Here is a 14,024-nt window from a genome sequence, read left to right as displayed (position 1 = left end):
AGATATATAATGGCCTGTATATGTCATTGCAGTGTCATTCAGGACAATTCCCAAGTCCCAAAAATGCCCCCATATTACACTTATTTTCCCTCTCCCTGACCTCAGAACCTCAAGTATCCACTGCTTCCACATCAATGACATAAGTTCTTCCATTGCTGGAATCACAATAAGTCTATAGTAGAATACCAGTAAGTCTACTTTAACCAATTGTTCATTCCCCAGTCTTGAGGATTCTGGGATGGTGATGCCCACTCCACCTCTAATTGAAGGGCGGCTTCGATCCCATGGGGCAGATGGATGGGACTCTCTAGCCTGCAGTTGTAGTAGACTCTCTCAGTTCCCTGGGATGGTCATTGGCCCTGTACTCCAATCCAATATTGTCTACAGGGTCCTGGAAAGTGGCATGGAGCTTGACAAGCTCTCCTCACCACAGAAGATCATATCAGGAAGCCCATGATGACAAGAGTAGTTGAAAGGGATGACACCACAATCTCAGCTACAATGGTCAGGGTATACTTAGATTATATATGTGTCACATAAAAAATATAGGGGATTGCCATATGCCCCACTCCCTACCCTGCCCACATTTTCCCACATTAACAACATCCTTCATTAGTGTGGTACATTTGTTAAAATTGATGAACACATTTTGGAGCACTGCCACTGATCCTGGATTATAGTTTACACTGTTGCATAGTATTTCTTACTTCAATGAGTCCCTTTTTCCCAACTCCATCTAAAATCATTACTGGCTCTTAACCCAAAAATTAGGAATACTCAAATCCCTTGATTCTTTTTAATAATCTCACTTACAAGGAGTTCCTGTCTCCAGCGTACTTAAAAAAAAAAAAATTAAGTAGTTTCACTCAAATATATTCACACACCATATAAGCCATCCAAAGTGTATAATCAACAGCTCGCTTTATAACCACAGAGGTGTACACTCATCACCACAAACTACTTCAGAGCACATTCATTACCCCAAAAAGAAAAACTCCATAGCCCTTACACCCTTTATAGACATTTAGCATTAGAGTGGTAACTTTGTTAAAACTGATGAAAGAATATTAAAGTATTACCTTTAACTACAGTCTGAATTGCATTAGTTGTATTTTCCAAAATACAATCCTATTGTTTACACTGTGTAATACTGACATACAACTGTTCTAGTTCATGAAAGAACATTCTTACATTTGTACTACTAAACAGTGTCATAATCCACAAGAGTTCTCTATGTTATACATTCCCTATTTTGTTGTTGTTTTTTTTATTAGAAAAGGTGTAGGTTTACAGAAGTCACACAACAAATAAAATGCTCTCAAATCACCCAGTGTTGGTGCTTTCCACCAAGGTGGTACTTCTGTTACAACTCAAGAAAGAATATTAGTGGAAGCGGACTTGGCCCAGTGGTTAGGGCGTCCGTCTACCACATGGGAGATCCGTGGTTCAAAACCCGGGCCTCCTTAACCCATGTGGAGCTGCCCACGCTCAGTTCTGATGCGTGCAAGGAGTGCCCTGCCACGCAGGGGTATCCCCGCGTAGGGGAGCCCCACGCGCAAGGAGTGCACCGCGGAAGGAGAGCCGCCCAGCGCGAAAGAAAGTTCAGCATGCGCAGGAATGGTGCTGCACACACAGAGAGCTGACACAGCAAGATGACGCAACAAAAAGAGACACAGATTCCCGTGCCGCTGACAACAACAGAAGCGGACAAAGAAGAACATGCAGCAAATAGACACAGAGAACAGGCAACCAGGGGCGGAGGGGGGTGGGGGAAAGGCATTTGAAATAAATAAATAAAGTTCATTTTAAAAAAAGAAATATTAAAATAATATAGTCCCTTCACTGTAATTGATGAAAAAATATTACAGTATTACAGTTAACTAGAGACCATAAGTTTCATTTGTTGTATTTTTCTATGCATCACTTTATTTTTAACACCTTGTAATAATGACATACATTTCTTCTAGTTCATGGAAGAACATTCTTGTATTTATACTATTAACCACATTCCTCATCCACACCATGTTCACTGTGTTATTCAGTCCCAAGTTTATACTCTAGCTTTCATTCTATTGACAATTACACCACTAATCTACCCTGTTCAGCTACTATCACATCTATAAGTCAGAAGTGTTAAACTCACTATAATGTGTTACCATCTGTCCACTACCAAACATTTACAATCAACTTTTTTTTTTGGGGGGGGGGGTAAAGAACATTCTTTAATATCTTAACCGCAACAAAAATAACCTTTCTTGACATACCCCAATTCCCATCACAGTTCTCAGAGCAAAGTACTTTGAGGACGCTTGGGGAAATACTAAGATCAGCAGATTTCCAGAAGATTTAGATTGACCCTCACCGTGTTGCACACTCAAATAGATTTTATTTTCAAAGCAGCCAAAATTTCCCTTTTATATAACAATGTTACACCTTAGAGGCAAAAGATATTCTCAGGTAGCTGGCCTTCCTTTTTATGTAAATGCAGTAGCCACAGGATCCTCTCATCAGAATAAAGGCTGAAAACAAAGTTTACCTCATTACACTGAAACTTCAGTCAGCATGGTTATTTTTCAAGAGGCAGAAAACAAGATAAGGAGAAAATAGTGAATGCAGGAAACACTACATCCTCTGAGGTTTTGGACTGAGGGGCTTGCTGAAAGTGATCTGTAAGAAAACATTAAGCTTCAGCATATAAGGAGGCTTCACTACAAAAATTTAGTAGTGTCAAACAACAGAGTTACACATATTTTACTATTCATTTCAAATTCAGAAATAAAATCCAAGTGGTACTCTGAAGACAAGAGAAACGTACCAATTTTTGTATTGGGGTATATGAGAGAATCAATAGGGAAACAGTTCACTCACAGTGACAGCTTCATGTACTCAAAACACATTTTCAGGGCTAGGCCTACGGACTTCTTTTATAACTGCATCAAATACTGGCAGATCAGCGATGACTCTTGCCTCTCGCAGGCATTTTGCGAATTTCTCCCCACTATGGAATGGGTTTCCCATCATCAAACACCAAACAAAATGCAGCAAAGGAAGTTCCAATCACCCCCACTGAGAGGTGAAGGACATCAGCCAACATGGGGCTTCAATGCTGCACTGTTGCAAACAAAACAAAGTTTTACTGCAGTAAAACTGCAATGTGCAATAATGCCTAAACACTGCTGAGAGGAAAAACCACACCATTTTTCTGAGAAAAAATGGTGGTAACCAAGTGAGTGATAAAAAACATTCATATCCGCCCCAAACTGGGTTATCCAAAAAATACAATTATATTTTTAGCATTTTTTGTTGCATGTGTGCATAACATCATGCCTGAAATCAAATCATCAAATTCATTTTTGAGAGATCCAGTTCCAAAGCCCATTCTCTAAGGGAACAGGTGTCAGTCCATTTAAACGCCCTAGACCTGGTGGACAGGAGCTGCGCTGGGAAATCCAGTGATCCGAGGGACCCAGGTCTACACACCGACGCCTTTTTCCAATCATGGTAAGGCATCATGGGGATCTTTAAAATGGTCTATTTCTCTAACACACTGCCATGCATTACTAACGGTGATTTTCCAAAGTGAAACACATTTAAAAAGGAATATTAAAATGATTCTTCTCCTTCTCATCCTTTCCCTCAGTGGGCCAAATCTTTGATCTTGGAAACTCAGGATTAAATGGGTAAAAAGTGGCCTTGAGCAATTTGGGGGAAGGTAAGTTTGGTGATGTTGGTTCTGGGTCGTAAGGTTTGCCTGTGGGGCTCTGACACCCAGGGGCACACGGACCCATCAAATCATGCGACCCATGCACCCTGAAGAACTCTTTAGAACAACTTCAAAGGCGCAACGCAAATGGCAGGGGTCTGCATTTTTTGCCTTTTTGAATCAGTGTGCATCATTTCCAAATTTCTTGAACAAACTCTCTGTTGTAAGTCAGTTTATCTGAAAATACGTGCAACACAGTAGCTTTCATGTGCCTTATAATTTGGAGATCATTTTCAGTATGAAGAACTGCTCAGTGACAACAGTGACAGAGACAGCACTGCACATCCAGACCTTCGCCGTAAGGGCCGAAGGCGGCCCCGCGCAGCGCTCCAGCGCACGCGTGTGCACACACACACACACGCACACACGCCGCCTGGCCACACATGTTCCCAAGGCCCAGGGAAGCTCCACGGATGGTCTTGAGACAGCTCCCATTTTAGTAAGTTTCCTCCCAACTCCCACCTGCTCTCGGTTTATAGCCACATAACTCCTCCCCTCGCTTCTCCCATTCGCCCCCACCTTCAGGCTGCACTGGAGGCTGAGGGATGGTGGTGGCCCCCGAAACTCAAAGGGACACCGCGGGCTCGGTCGTGACCACAGACGAACACCTGGACGAGAGAGAGGGTGGGGGCGGTCGGTTCCACGGCGGACACAAACAAAAGCTCTGCTTTAAGTTAGAAAAACACGAGTGTCACGGAACGCTTCCCTATAAAAGATACGTAGTAAAGCAGTTGTATCAATAAAATAGCTAGGGACTAAAGCAAAGCTTTCATCAGTAAGCCTCGAGGACCTTGAAGGAGGAGAATGGCTTCACGAAGTGGTAGTCCAGGTTGCCGCAGTGCGGGCACTGCTGGACGTTGCTGTACTTGGAGAAGTACCGCATGCCCACGCGCACGTCGATCACCAGCTTCCCGCAGTGCTTGCAGTTCAGGCGGGCCTGGCAGCACGGCGAGGCGGCCAGGATGTCGCAGGTGTACACGGTGCCCAGCTGGGGCCAGCCGCCATCCCAGCGGGACTTGCACTTGACGCAGACGATCTCGTGCACGCCCTCGAGGCAGTCCACGCACACGGCGTACACGTGCGTGAGTCTCCCATTCCTGGCGTCGCCCGCGGCGGTGGCGGCCCCCGCAGCAGCGGCGGCCGTGGCCGGGCGGGTGCCCGCGTCCCCGGCCCCGCCGCCAGCCCGCAGGCGTTCCCGGCCGCCGCCGCCAGGCCCGCCGCGCCATTCTCCTTTGGCGCGCTTGCCCTTGCGCCCTCCCCTACTGGTTTGGGGTTGGGCATGGCGCGGGCGTCCAGCGCCCGGCAGCGCAGGCGGCTCTCCGCGGCCCGTGCTGCGCATCCCGGACGCGGCGTGGACGCCCGGCTCCAGCGCCGGGCTCGGGCTCCGGGTGCGGCCGCCCGGCTAGGGGCGCGGCCGCGGGGCTCTACAATCAACTTTATTAAAAATTCTTCAGACATTAAGCATCACCTCCCCCTTTGCAATCCTCCTAGGAACCTATACCTGTTTTAATTCCATGAGTTTGTTCATAGTATTTAGCTCATATTTGTGGGAATGTACAATATTTGTTCTTCTGTGTCATGTGGCAGTTCTATATTTAGCTTGCTAGAAATTACCAAACTGTCTTCCACAGAGGCTGCATCATTCTGCATTCCCACCAACAGTGAAGGAGTGTTCCTATTTCTCAACATCCTCTCTAACACTTGTAGTTTTGGTTTTTTAGTGGCCATTCTAGGAGATGTAAAATGACAACTCATAGTTTTGATTTGCATTTCCATAATAGTGATATTGAACATCTTTTCATGTGCTTTTTCAATTATTGTATTTCCTTTTTGGAAAAATGTCGATTCAAATCTTTTGCCCACTTTTTAATGTTGGGTTGCTTGCCTGTATATTATTGAGTTGTATGATATCTTTATATATCATGGAAATCAAGCCATTATCAGACAGGTGGTTTCCAATTATTTTTCTTGCAATGACCATGCTGCCTTATAACCCTCTTGAACAAAGTCAGTGGAAGCACAGAAGTATTCAATTTTGAGGAGGTCCAATTTATCTATTTTTTTCTTTCAATGCTTGTGTTTTGGGTGTAAAGTTTAAGAACCTATCTCCTATCACAAAGGCTTGAGTGTTTCCCTATATTTTCTTCTAGGAGTTTTATGGTTCTAAGTTTTATCCTTAGGTCTTTGCTCTAGTTTGAGTTAATTTTTGTATAAGGTGTGAGATAGGGGTCCTCTTTCTTTCTTTTGGATATGGATATCCAGTTCTCCAAGCACCATATTGTTGAACAGACTTTTCCAACCCAGCTGGGTGGACTTGTCAGTCTTGTCAAAAAGCTGTTGACCATAACTTGAGCTCGTCTTTCCTTCTTTACTATTATAATTGGTATTTCTTTCCACAAATATAATATCCATCTCCTGTCATTTTACTATATATCAAATGAGAGGCAGAAGTCATTCTCATTTAAAAAAAAAAAGTCATTTAATTTTTCTACAGCTTGGCTATTTTTCTGATCTTTGATTTTGTGAAGTTTTTCTGGTTTGCCTTTTGCACCACTAGGGGCTCTGCTCCCAGCCTCCTGCATTGGGCTTACCCTTCCTTCAAAAGGGCCATTGATCGTATAAAACAGGCTTGGATTAAGGTTGTGGTTAATAGTATAAATTTAAGAAGATTCTTTTCCAAAGTGTTCAGAATATGGTGAGACATGGAAAATTACAAATAATGTAACTTATGAATGATATTAACAGTAATATTATGATATTTTGCAGTAATGGCAAAGAAGATGTATCAATTCTAAGGCTCAACAACTGGAGATATGAGGTAGTATGGGATTTTCCTTTTTGAGTAATAAAAATGTTCTAAAACTGACTGAGGTGATGACAGCACAACTCTGTGATGAATATGAGAGCCACTAAGTGTATACTTTCAATGGACTGTACAAGGCATAGGAATATATAACACAAAAAATCCTAGGGTAGAGCATGGACTGTGGTTAACAGAATATGAGAACATTCTCTCATGAACTAAAACAAATATATACTACTAAAAAAGAGTATTAATAGTAGGGTGCACTGGGGAATACATCAAATGTAAGATATAGACGTAGTTAGTAATATTTTGAGGATGCTCTTTCACAATTTTTAACAGATGTTTCACAACAATGCAAGGTGTTTGTGGTGGGGTAATGTATGGGAACTCTGTATGATGCTATACATTTTTTTTTGGTAAGTCCACAACTTTTACTGTACACTTACTATTTATGTATATTCATATATGCATGATATACTTAAATTTTAAAAGAATAAAAATCAATTGATCATAGATGTGTGCTGAGACCAGCTCAGCAATAGGTTTGCATGAAGGGAAGGCAACGCAGAACTGAGGAAATAAAAGGATAGCAAGAAAGACACGAGAGGAAATAAAGATGGGACCAGGGGACTGATAGCTTTTGAAACTGAAAGCCTCAACCCTAGTTTCCACATCGTATTTATTTAGGAAGTAACAAGCAGCTATTTGTTATTCACTATAATAAGGGACAGGTGCAACACTTACAATAAGGTACAGGTTATACAAAGTTCATACGCCTCCTCCTGCAAACATTTTTTTCATGCTGACCAGATGGTGTTCTTAAGCCCCCACTTTTTGTCTGCGTTATGGAAACGTTTCAACTTCAAACCATGTTCCTTACTGTTTTCCCACAACAGATGGGAGAGTCTATTTCTGAACTTTCAGTTTGATTCCATCAGTCAAATTGTCTATCTCTATGCCTGTACCATGTTGATTTTATCACTGTAGCTTTTTTTTAAAAGATACATTTATTTATTACTCCCACCTCCCTTCAATGTCTGCTCTCTGTGTCCATTCACTGTGTGTTCTTCTGTGTCTGCTTGTATTTTCATTAAGTGGCACCGGGAACCAATCCTGGGACCTTCCGGAGTGGGAGAGAGGCGATCCTTCTCTTGCGCCATCTCAGCTCCCTGATCTGCTGCGTCTCTTATTATTTCTCCTCCCTGTCTCTTTTTGTTGCATCATCTTTCTGTGCCAGCTCCCTGCATGGGCCAGCACTCCTGCATCGGGTAATACTCCACACAGGCCAGCACTCCGTGGGGGTCAGCTCACCACAAGGGCCAGCTTGCCTTCACCAGGAGGCCCTGGGCATCAAACCCTGGACCTCCTATATGGTAGATGGGAGCCCAACTGCTTGAGCCAATCCTCTTCCCTCACTGTAACTTTAAAGTCAAATAATGTAAGTTCTTCAACCTTGTTCTTCATTAGCAATGGATTGTAGTTTTCTAAATACAGTTCCTTTATGTTCTTGGTAAGTTTATTCCTAAATATTTTATTCTTCTGGTCACTATTATAAATAGAATTTCTCCTGATTTCCTTTTCAAATTGCTCATTACTAGCTTATAGGAACACTACTGATTTTTTGTATATTAATCTTGTATCCCGCCACTTTGCTAAACTTGTTGGCTCTCATAGTTTGTTGTAAATTTTTCAGCACTTCTAGATATAGAATCATATCATCTGGTAATAGCAAAAGTTTTACTTCTTCCTTTCCACTTTGGATGCCTTTTCCTTTTCTTATATATTTGTTCTGGCACCATGTTGAATAACAGTGGTGACGATGGGCATCCTTGTCTTGTTCTCACTGTCAGCAGGAAAGTCTTTCACCACTGAGTACAATATTAGCCATGGGTTTTTCATATGTGCCCTTTATCATGTTGAGGAAGTTTCCTTCTATTCCTATCTTTCAGAGTGTTTTTTATCAAGAAAGGATGGTGTTTCATCCAATTCCTTTTCCGCATCAATAGAGAGGACCATGTGATTTTTCTCCTATTTATTAATGTGGTGTATTACACTAATTTGTTTTCTTGTATTGAACTACCTTTATGTACATGGGATAAAACTCATGTGATCATGGTGTATAATTCTCTTAAAATACCATTGGATTTGATTAACAAGTATTTTGTGGAAGATTTTTGCATCTGTATTCATTAGAGAAACTGGTCTGTAATTTTCTTTTTTATAGTTTCTTTATTTGGCTTTGATATAAGAGTGGTGGCTTCATATCCAGTGCACTTTTGCATACACTATCACTGATCAGCATAACAGTGCAGAAAGGTAAGTCAAGTAAATAATATTTTCCCATTTTTATACCCAAGTTAAGTGAGGATTAGAGAAATTAAGTAATTTATCCAATCACACAGCTAGACTAATGTTAGTATTCAAATATTGTTCTTTTAACCCTAAATCCTTCTTTCCTTCCCTAAGTATTTTGAATCTCAAGACTAACCTAAGTTGGAATTATGTACATTTTCTGGGCCAGACCTCATGGGCATGTTTTGTAGGATGGAAACTTGTCTGACTCATATTCTTTCTCAATATCCTTGTAACATTTAACAAAGTCTTCTGCCAGCTCCTTGGAAAAGAGTCAGGCTCCACGAAATTAAAGAGCGAGTAGAGCTCTTGACAGGTGTTCTGGATGGGAGGTCCAGTCAACAAGAAATGGAAGACTATTGAGAACTAGAATACATAAATAAAGTAAAAACTCTATAACATGGAAAAGCAAGAGCAAGATAGCCATTCTTTTTTATCCATACAAAGAGGAGCATGCTTTAATGGAGTCATGTCAAGAAGACATGAAATCAGAAGACTCAAGTTCCAGTTTTAGACTAGCTGTTTGATATAGGAAATGGCACCTCTTCAGTTTCAAACATAAGAATATGCCCAAGTTTAAGAAATGCAAAACTATAGCATCAGATCCCATGCTATGAGCAAGAAGATTTGTTTTAAAAGAATGTCCTTTTGTAAAACTTTACAGGGATCAGATTCCAGACATCAAGATTCTGGATGTGTCTGAAAACTGGGTCACATACAGCCCAAAATGGAAAGAAATTTCTAATTTTGAATGACAGACAAGAACACCAAGAATAAGAGATTAATGAGGTTAAAGTTGATTAAAAACAAAAACAGAAATGAGGTCAAAGGACAACCTCTCAACTGACATTAACAGAACTTACACCCCCTACAGTCCTTAGAGTTAAATAATACAGCAAAATGGGAAAGTCAGATCTTACATATCTTTGCTATTTTAAATATCAAAATACAATATGCATGTGTGTGAGTATATATATAATATACATATGTATTATAAACATAACCAAACTGCCTTCTTATCTGAGGGCTTGCCATCTACATAAGACAATATCTGGATAAAATAGTAAAATTAAGATAATTTCTTTTCTATATGGGAAAGACCTACACACACACACTGTATTTTTGTACTTAAAGTAATATACATTCTGATTTTTAAAATAATACATATTCAACTTTATAAGTATGGAGGTGTATATTCATGGAAAGTATATGACAGTCTATATATCAAAGTGCTAAGATATGCAGGTAAGTAGGATTATTCATGTTTTTATTTTTCTTTTTGATGATATTTTAATTTGGAAGGGAGTCATAAGAAGACTCTGCTTTTGTAATGAGAAAAAGTAATAAGTGAATTAACATAATTAAAACAAATTTGAAAATAATACTTTTTTTTTTCCTTGTAAACCCCCTTTTTCAGTGACTCATTGGGCAATGGTTTCATGATATTTTTAGTATGGGAACTGGTTAAAAAATAAATGTTTCCAATATCTAATTCACATTTTTATACTATATGTTCACTAAGTAAAGAGCTGAGGGGACAAAAAAATCTGAAGTCACAAAATCACTATATTCAATACTATCACATGAATTAATGTTTTTATTCAAATAATCCCTTTTTTACCATTAAAACTTAGAGCTGGGTGAAAAAGATCCACAGACAATCTGTGTGTGTGGTGGGGAGGGGTATAAATGTTCATGTGTATATGTATTTTATACATGGGATTTTGTGAACTTTTTTCATAGAAAATATTTTGCAATCTTCCCAAGTTATTAAATCTTCTTCTTTGTAATTTTCATGGCAGCCATACTTTGCAAATGCTCTGTATGAGTTTAACATCAGTTGTATAACCAGTTTTCCTATGTTCAACATTTAGGGTGCTCCCAACTTTAACAAACAAGCACTGATCTGATATCTGAAAACAATATTAATAAGAAAAAACAGCAGTATGCCCTCCCCACCTCACATCTCAATCAATAAATATGAGTAGTTTTTTCCAATCAATTGTTTGTCATCCAAGCTCTCAACATAAAACTTCATTAAAAAGGAATGCTTAGATGACTTAGAATATTCTTCACTTAACCACTCTAATTCTTAGCTTACTTAATAACAAGAAAGAGCACTAGGGCAAGCAGTAGATCTTAAGTTTTCATACTCCAAATCTAGGGTTCCTCTTCCTACACCTGCTTCCTCTTTCTCACTGTAAATTAGTAAACCGGCATGGTAGTTTATGAAGCAGTCTCTTATAGGGTTAGGCACCAGGATATGACACCTCTTGGGAAAGAGACTTGTTAAGAGTCAGTACAAAAAGGCAAAGGATGCCACAGAACACAGGCAACCCCACCATGAGATAGCAATCTTTGAGTTTGGACAGATAAGAGACAGTGACTATATCTGTATTAAAGCTCTAAAAACTGCAAGTTTTAGGTCAATAAATACAGACTTCAGATCTAAGACTTTCCTTGAAATGACCTCAAATTTATTAATTGTCTTATTACAGGACAGAGACCAAACTTCAATGATCATTACAGAAATTAGCACATGTAGTCTCATGAATGAACAAGCCTTTAATAGATCAACAGAGAAGGGCACTTTACATTCACAAGATCTTCAGAAAAATGGGCAAATTATGACTACAATGATATTTCTCATATTTCTCATCTACTTTGCCAGAAAGATGTAAGAGATGAAAAGAAGGAAGGGAGGACTGAGACAAAAGTATGACAACGAAAAGAGAGATTGGAAATAATACTCAATGGCAAACACCAATCTCCTCCCGAATTCATGTGAACTGTCAAAAATGTTAAGTGGGGGAAACAGATGTGGCTCAACTGATAGAACTTCCGCCTACCATATGAGAGGACCTGGGTTCAATCCCTGGGGCCTCCTGGTGAAAAGAAGAGACTGCATGTTTGCGTGATGAGCCAGTGCCCCACATAAGTGAGTCATGCAGCAAGATATTGATGCATCAAAAGAGAGACAAAGGGCAGAGTCAAGGTGAAGCATCACACAAACCAGAAACAGAGGTGGCGCATTGACAGGGAACCTCTTTCCAATCAGAGTGACATTTTCTTCAGATTATCTAATCTTTTAATTTCCTCATCCATTAAATGGATAACAAAACCCACCTAATAGAATGTTCATGAAGATTTAAATGTGCTAATTTATGTAAAGTACCCAGCAACATTTATGTCCCAATTTTCTCATCTTTTGAGATTTCCCATATGTTGCCTTGTATTGTAGATATCTGTATACTTCTTATCCCCATACTGGAGTTTATGTTCGCTTAAGTTAGTTCTATTATTTACTTTCCAGCTCACAGTTCCCAGAACAGTGCCTTTCCACATGAGAGACCTTCAACAAATAATAAGTTGAATATTAACAACAAAGAGAAAAGTGAGGAACAGTATATCCTCTTCTTAAGAAAAGTAAGATAATATGCTCACTTAAATGAAACAAAACACTGGATGGAAGTCATGAAATCTATGACTCACCCTTTAGTAATTCAAAATAAAATAATAATAAAAAACCAACTCACAAGGATGTGGATGAGAAAAAAACATTTTAAATATTGATAAAGCACTTTGAAAATGCCTGAATATTAAGATGCAGAAACCCCACCCTACCTATGTATAACTACCCATGCTATGGACAATGAAACCCTGTCAACATATCTACTTTTATAACTTAACCTAAATTGTAGTTCCTGTTTAATTTACACTATAACTGTCATCTTGACATGATCACATAATGCAACATGTCATTCCTGTTATTAGGTGGTACCAAGAGTTAAATCAAAGTCTCCCATACTTTATGAGCTGATATGAGGCCTGAAAGCTAAATAATTAGAAGTATATGTAAAACTCCCTTTCTAAAAAGGTAATTCTATATCACTGTCTTCTACCTTATGTCTTATTCATTTCCAGGAAGAGGCTGAAATGACTCACCTGCTACACTGTAGTAAAATCTCCAAGGCAGTCCTGGAAAGTGTTTAGTGCAAGTTGTAAAGAATTTAAATATCTATTAACCACTTACCTTGGACACATTATCTCACAAGAGCTTTCCAAGTTAAGAGATTTAATTTTCACCACTTTACAGAAGCAACAGCTAAGGTCATGGAGGTTATATAACTAACCCAAGGGCACACAGCTAGAACACAGGACACACAGCTAATAGGAAGCTAGAATGTTGGACTCCTACCATGCTGCCTATCCATGACTAGGGGAGAGTACTAAAATGTGCCAGAAAAACATGTTAACAGCGCAAAACACTCATATTAGAAATGATGCATCTTTCAAGCAAATCTGAAAAATTAAGAAAGATATTATAATGGCCAGTACAGATATAACTTTGATATTAAAAAGCTCATATCATTATCCCATTATTGGTTCTCTTTAACTCTCCTAAATTACAGGATTTATTAAGTCTTATCCATTCACTAAATTAAAATTTCTGAGCATAATTTCTAAGCAGTATTATCTTATAGATGAATAGAGAGGTGACAGGAATAAGGGGAAGGCCTTGCTTATGGTAACCCAGACAGCCTTAGTTGAAGGACTTAAAATGAGATTACAATTAACTCACTGACACAAAAAGTGGAGTACAAATTATCAGTTGTAGAGCAAGGGGGTGATGGGAAAGTGTGTGTTGTACATATGTTTATACAATTTTAAAAAAGGGAGAGAGAGACTAAAGAGACAATGCAAATTATATATAATATATGATCCCAGACTGGATCTCAAAATGGAGGAGAAAAGGCCCAAAAGGAAAATACGAAAATATGGAATACAAACAGTAAGCTTTATACCAATGTTAAATTTCTTGAACTTATTAACTGCACTTAAGGTGGTTACCGAAGTGACTAACCTCGTTCTTAGAAAATGTACATGGAAATATTAACTGTTCAAGGAGCATGAGGGATGCAGCTTACTCTGAAATGTTTAGAAAACAGATGATTAGATAGGAAAGAAGGAAGGAAGGAATGGAGGGAGGGTGGAAGGAAAAGTTGGGCAAATGCAGGAAAATGTTTTAAGTTGGTGGATCTATTTTTCTGGGTGGGGGATATGTTAGCACTCTCATTATTTTGTGTTATTTTTTCAACTGTC

Source organism: Dasypus novemcinctus, chromosome 13 (assembly GCF_030445035.2).
Source record: "Dasypus novemcinctus isolate mDasNov1 chromosome 13, mDasNov1.1.hap2, whole genome shotgun sequence".
NCBI lineage: Eukaryota > Metazoa > Chordata > Mammalia > Cingulata > Dasypodidae > Dasypus > Dasypus novemcinctus.
The sequence above is the reverse complement of the archived record's forward strand: the minus strand, read 5'-3'. Positions refer to the sequence as shown.